Genomic DNA, 7,517 nt, shown 5'->3' on the forward strand with positions numbered 1-7,517 from the left:
AGTCAAATGAATTAGAAATAAGAACTGTTTAACAATTTCTGCATAAATAAAATTCCAGTGCTTTTTATTATTCAATATGGCTTCTTTCTTCTGGCAAAAATATAAGCATATATAAACAAATGTATGCCTATGCACATAAATGTAAATGCACACACACATATCTACAGTAATGTGAAAAAAACTAGCTCAGAAAAAGGTTTTAGCTACAAGAAGACATGCCCTCAAATCTAAAATTCATTCTAACCTTAAAAGTAGAGTGAACTTTATAATTTTGTCTAACTAAAGTGGTTCAAAAGAGTAAAAAAGCCTGAATTGTTCTTTTTTAAAGAGTTTTAATTTTAATACTCCCATAATATAACTCCACACTACTTATCCACTCTCATGCCCTTGTTGTTATTTAGTCATATCTGACTTGGTGACCCTATCAAGTTTTTTTGGGGAAAGCCCCTGCAGTGGTTTGCCATTTTCTTCTCCAGTTTTGCAGGAAGGGATTAAGTAACTTACCCATGGTCAATACAGCTAGTTAGATTTGAACTGTGGTCTTTCTGACTCTTGGCCCAGTGCTCTTATTCACTGCACCACCTAGCTTTTTGTCCTACTGCTCCCCAATACTAACCTACATCCCAGTCTGGTAGGTCTACTCACTTTACCATATTTATACCCAGTCTTACCCCTAATGCCTTTATTTAAGCTCTTCTCCTTTTTCTTATATAGATACAACTCATCCTTCAAAGCTTAGCTCTTGAAGTCTTCACTGACCACTTCATTATTCACTGATTTTTTACTTCTCTTGAATATATAATCTATAATTAATATCATACAGTTTGATTACTTAATTACTCTCAAATTTTCCTTCCTTCTTTCCTTCTCTTTTTCTTTCTGGACATGGTTAATACATGGATTTGTTTTGCATGAACATACATATTTGTAGTGGGAGAGGAAAGAACAGATCTAATCCCATTTCCTTTTTTGACAGGTTGACTTAAACTAGAAGGTGAGGGGACAGCTGTGGATAGGGTTACCTAGATTTTAACATTTTAATAAAGTATCTCATTATTCTCCAACCTATATAGAGATAAAGATTAGATTACAATGTAATCAGCTGGACTCTGAAGACTTGATAGCTCAATGTTAGCATGGCAGGAAGTCTCCCAAGAATCCTCTAGGAATCTGTGTATATAGTTCTGTGTTATTTAACACTTTTTACCTATGATGTGGAAAAAGACATAGATGGTATATTTGTCCAATTTTAGATGACACAAAGGATGTGTGTATATTATATATATATGTATATATATATAATATACACACACACAAACACACATACACACATGTATATGTATACACTTTGATTTTGACTGAGCTATACACCTGCTAGGCTTATTCTGCAGAAAGATCAAAGAAGGAAGAGGAATATTCTATATGTACAAAAATATTTATAGCAGCTTTTTCTGTGGTGGCAAAAAATCCTGGAAACTAAAGGAATGCCCAACAGTTGGATAATGGCTAAAAATAAAAATATTGTGGTATGTGAGTGCAATGGAATAATGCTGTGCTGTGAAAAATGAAGAAATAGATGATTTCAAAGTGACATAGAAAGACTTGTATGAAGTGATGCAGAGTGAGCAGAATCAGATAATTATTTGTACTATAATATCAATATTGTTAAAGTCTATCATTTTGAAGACTTGTATAAACTGATGAAGAATGAAATTAGCAGAACCAGCAATTTATAATAGTAACAATGTAAAAACAAACAACTTTGAAAGCTTAAAGAATTCTGATTATGATTCTGAGGGTTTGGGGGATTGATGGTGAAACATACTGTCCATCTCCTGACAGAGAGGTGATGGACCCAGAGTGCAGAATGAGACATTTTTTAGACATGGCCATTGAAGGAATATATTTTCCTTAACTATAAATATTTATTTTAAGAGAGTTCTCACCCCCCCTTTTTTCTAATGGGCTGGGGATTAGAGAGAGAAAATGAACTGATATTAATCAAATAAAATTTAATTTGCTTGGACAGAGATCTTTTGAATTCCATAGCAATCTATCTGTAGCCTTTTTATTCAAAATTTTTATAAGTGACTTAGATTAAGTCACAAATGGCATACTTATTAAATTTGCAGGGAATATAAAACTTAAAGATAAAACTAATCCATTGGTTGACAGCTGATGACTAGAATAATAATGTGTGTGTGTGTGTGTGTGTGTGTGTGTGTGTGTGTAACAAGGAACTTCTGGGGCAAGATGGAGGATATCTTGAGTGATAGGAATATTGGTTAAAGACTTTGGAATGTGCCCATGTGGTGTGAGCCAGGGCCAGAAGACAGTTGGAACTACCCCTATAAATACCCTGCCTGGGACAACAGCACACTGGGTCTCATTCTTGAGAATCTTGGGAGGAGGGTGGATTGGAGGGAGGGTAGGCCCTAGACCTGCAATCCAGCATCCATATCTGAGTGCCATAGGAAATCAATTTACCTGCTATTAATAAAGCTGAGAGAGACAACACCACAGCCAACAAGAAGAACATCACTAGTCTTCCTTATCCTTTGGTTTGTGCCAGAGACTGAGAGAGGGAGAAGAAAGCTCCAGCCTATTATCAAATCCATCATCCATTTAATTTAGATTACCTTTACTTACTTAGATTTAGTTTAGCATTCCCCAAAACCTTACTTCCTTACTTCCTTATTCCTAACCCTTACAGATAAGCAAATAAATCTTGTTGCAGTTCAGTCAAAGAAGATTGGTGTTCCTTTCCTAATTGGTGAATCATCTATAGCTGATTAGGGAAGGGATTTATAAACCTCAGTCAGAATAGCGTTTATCCAATGGACACATCTATAATAGTCCAAACCAACCCTTTACCATCAAATCCAACCTCAAGCCAGGGACTAGAAGAGTTGTTAAACTTGGGCACTATTGTAGAGGCAGAGGCTTGGCTAAGCTGATCTTCATAAGTCCTGAGTTACTGGCACATTGGATAACCACCTAGGCAAACACCTCACTCACAAGCCCAGGTTCCATCCCGTGCCTGTGAATTCAGAGCTTGCTTGGCAGACTCAGCCTCAGTCCCAAGTGAGGCTTAGCAGACCTTCTTATTACCAACCTGCCTCCTGTTTATGAACAACTATATATATATATATATGAACAACTATATATATATGAACAACTATATATATATATGCATATATATATATATATATATGGAGAAAGAGGATATGTATGTATGTATGTATGTATGTATGTATGTATGTATGTATGTATCCTCCATTCCCTATTTAGGAAAATATTAACAAGACCTTTGAACCTTTGGGATTTGTTTGAATGAGAAACTTATCGGTACTTTTAATTAAAGTCCGAAGACATAACACTTTAGTCCACAGTTCATAATCTCCTTATTATCAAACTTAAATCAGTTCTTAAATTCAGGAAGGAATCCTGACTCCTGAGTGTTTGAAGTAGTGACCAAATAAGGGGCACTAATTTGATAGTTCAATTAAGTATCTTTTTTGTTTACTTTTGACTGACATGGGCATTGTACAGAGATGGCAGGGACCCTGTACCCCTTAACATAGACAGGCAGTGAACAAGGAAATTCCCTTCCCCCTTCCTGCCCCTTCCCCCTTCCTGCCCCTTGTGATGCCCCTGAGATAGACAAAAGAGATACACATCCAGTACACACCTGGATAGCCTAAGCCCTGAGGGTCTCAGACAGACCCAGCTCTCACTGAATGCCTGAGTGCAAGGAGTCATGTGCACACTATGGAAAAGGATACAAAAAGGCAAGAACTGGGGTACTTGGGGGGAGCCTACCATGGCTGCTCCACTCATGCTGTCTTGCTGGCCATTAATCCTATCTTACTAATAAATCTTTCTTTTTACTTTTAAGCTAAGTTTGGAGTCCTCTCATTCTTGAGAATGGTTTCCTTCCCGAACCCAGGGGTTCACCAATTTGCACCCCTATGCCCCAATAAATTTGCTTGTTGTAAAGTTTGGTGAAGATCCTCAAACTAAATTGTGTACCTTTGTTTAATCTTGAATATGAAATTTGAAATAGAAAATGGTTTTAGAATTAGATTTCAGAAGCAGGATAGATCTTTATTGCTTTGGATATATATTTCTCTAAGAAAAGTGTTCAGAATTTAATTGATTCTGAAAAGTTTGAGCCAAAATACTGAGAACTCAGTTTTTCCTTCCACATTCTTTTAACAACTCTTTCTGATTTTGGCAATGGACTTGCTATGGTGATATCTAGGACATTTTCCAAATCTCTACCTCTGCAGGATAGGCAATAACCAGGCAATGGTCATTTGTCTAATAACTACCAGATGCCTCTTGGTTTCAGGGTTCCTCAGTGTTTTTTTTTTCAGATCCTCTCCTATCCAAGAAAAGATAATGAGGAAGTCTATGCCCTGGAGCAAATTCACAACTCTGTGGTCTGCTCAGTTGTTTTCCTCATCTTTAAGCCCATCTACTTAGTGCCTCTATATCCTAAACCAAAATGATTCAATGATGACAATTCAAAGAGTCTCAGTTGCTGGAGACTCATATTTCCAACTCAGTGTCTCTAATTTTTCCCCTAAAAACCTTCAAATTGCTGAAGTAAAAAAAAGAGCAGCTCTTATATTGATAGAGTAGGATTTTCAGAGGACCAAGTGGAAGAAGATAAAAAATACATTAAGTAACTAGCAAAAGGGCTTTTTATTTGTTTTGCTTGGAGTTGTTTTTTTTTTTGTCTCAGAAGTAAATCAATTATAAATTGAAGGATGGGGTATCAATTTGTTAGCCATAAAAGACATAAGATGTACCAATTGTGGAGAAGCTTATAGACTAAATTGGGGCTAAGGTTCTAGTTAGAATTATGGTGCAAAACTGGCTCTGCTCAATGGTGTCTCTCAGATGGAAGTGCTTCAATATATCAGTGAGCCAGGCAGAATGGACAATGAAAGTAAGAGTTTTGTGTTAAAAGAACACTTCTGGAGGTTCCGGGTTAAGATGGCGGCAGAGTAAGAAGCAGCTCTTAACCTCTCCTGACCGAAACACACAAACCTCCTCAAGGGGACATAAAAACAAGTCCAGACGAACAGAGGAACCCCACAACAGGGCACAGCGAGGAAGGTACGTGGAATTGAGGCATTTCTATGCTATAAAGGGGTGAAACAGCTCTCACTAAATCGCGGGATGAGCAACCACCCCACCCCCACCCCCTCCACACAAAACACCTATAGCGCCTGAAGCCAGCTAAAAAGAAATAGAGCAAGTTTGGGGCACCCATCGAGTCATTGGCAGCTCCGGGGCCTGTTCCTGAGAGCAGCAAGATTTAGGACCCCAAAAAGCTAAGAACGCACACAAAATTTGAGCGTGGGAGCAGGACGCAGAGAGCGGACACAGGGCGCAGAGCGTGGACTCAGAGCGCAGGCACGGGCGGAGGCGTGGGTGGAGGCAGACACAGCCATAAGCTAAAAATCTCTGAAACCCTGAGTGGGGAACCAGTGCAGACAGGTATACAACTGTGGAAGCAGTGCCCTGAGACTTGAAAAGAAACCTCCGGCAGACGATCAAGCAAGGGGGTCAACCAGGGGGCTTGACCGCGGACAGACCCTGAGCGCGAGGGTAAACCTGAGAAGCTGCTGGGCCATCGTTAGATGGCTACCCAGTCTCAGGAAGTTCAGAAGAGAAAGATTAACAACAAGAAAAAGAAGACTTTAACGCTCGACAACTTTTACACAGAGAAAATCCAGACAACCGAGCAAACAGAGGAGGAGAACAAACAAGCATCCGGACCCTCCTCAAATAAGGAAAACTCCTCACAAGCTATGGAAGAGTTCAAAACTGAGATTTTGAGGAAAATGGAAGAGATCTGGCAAGAAAATAACTGTTTGAAAGGTAGAATCTTGCAATTGGAAAGTGAGGCTCAGAAACCAAATGAACTGATAAGCAAATTGAACGCCAGAAATGACCAGATTGAAAAGGAATACCAGAAGATTATGGCCGAAAACCAGAAGATTATGGCCGAAAACCGGAAGATTATAGCCGAAAATCAAAACATCATAGCCGAAAACCGAAAGATTATAGCCGAAAATCAATCCCTAAAGGCTAGAATTGAGCAAGTAGAAGCTAATGATCTCTCAAGACAACAAGAACAAATAAAACAAAGTCAAAAGACTGAAAAAATAGAAGGAAACATGAAATATCTCAATGAGAGAGTGACAGAACAAGAAAACCAGTCTAGAAGAGACAATTTGAGAATAATTGGTCTTCCAGAAAAAACAGAAATTAATAGAAACCCGGACTCCATACTAACAGAAATAATTCAGCAAAATTGCCCTGAAGTCCTACAAGAGGGCAATATAGACATTGAAAGGATTCATAGAACACCTGCGACATTCGATCAAGAAAAGACAACCCCCAGAAATATAATTGCCAAATTCAAGAGTTTCCAAGCAAAAGAAAAAATCTTACAAGAAGCCAGAAAGAAACAATTCAAATATCAAGGAGCACCAATCAGGATCACACAGGATCTGGCAACCTCCACGCTAAAAGATCGCAAGGCTTGGAATACGATATTCAGAAAGGCCAGAGAGCTGAGCCTGCAACCACGGATCAACTAGCCATCAAAATTGACTATATATTTCCAGGGGAAAGTATGAGCATTCAACAAAATTGAAGAATTCCAGGTATTTGCACAGAAAAGACCAGGGCTAAATGGAAAGTTTGATATCTAACCACAAAAATCGAGAGAAACCTGAAAAGGTAAATAAGATACAGAGGGGAAAGAAAGAAAACTTATAATTTTTAAATTTGCCTTTTTAAGGGCCTCAGTGAGATCTAATTATCTGTATTCCTATGTAGAGAAATGTTATGTATAATTCTCTGTAGTGAACTCTATTCACTATTATAATATTCACTATTATAATAATCAGAAGAATAATTCACAGGGTGAGGGTGGAACACTAAATAATCTAAGATGGCATGGGGGATGGGAAAGAAGGGGTAAATAGCAGGGGACACCAAGAGAAACTTGAGTGAATAAGAAAATAGAATATTCTATTACACACAAAGAGGGCATGGGAGGGAGAGGGGACAAATACTATTATAAGAAGGAGAGGAAGAGAGCATAAAGAGGTAATAATCAAACCTTACTCTTAGTGTAATCAACCTGGAGAGGGAAGAGTAGCTATACTATCCATTGGGACATAAAACTCTTATCTAATCCTTCTGAGAAAGTTAGAAGGGATAAACCAAGGGGAGCAGGGGAGTGGGGAGGTCAAAAAAAGGGAGGGGAGAAGAGGGAGGGAATTCATAAGGCCTTTAAAAACAAAAAGAGGGGAAAAAATAAGGGAGGGGGTGGAAAAGGAAGTTAATCAAGGGAGGGGATAAGGGATAGCAGCTCAATAGCAAACCAGTGATTTAAAAGGAAAAAGTATAAGGAAAAAGGGGGTAGGAAGAGGGGAGGATTCGAAAATGTCAGCAAATGCACAACTGATGATTATAACTCTGAATGTGAA

The 7,517-nt window shown here is 38.5% G+C and overlaps 1 protein-coding gene across 1 annotated transcript in view; it reads right to left on the minus strand.

The window, feature by feature from the left end:
• Positions 1-7,517, minus strand: part of ATL1 (atlastin GTPase 1) — a 120,754-nt gene that overhangs the window by 71,453 nt on the left and 41,784 nt on the right. The gene's annotated exons all lie outside the window — the stretch shown is intronic.

Source organism: Gracilinanus agilis, chromosome 2, assembly GCF_016433145.1.
Source record: "Gracilinanus agilis isolate LMUSP501 chromosome 2, AgileGrace, whole genome shotgun sequence".
Lineage (NCBI taxonomy): Eukaryota > Metazoa > Chordata > Mammalia > Didelphimorphia > Didelphidae > Gracilinanus > Gracilinanus agilis.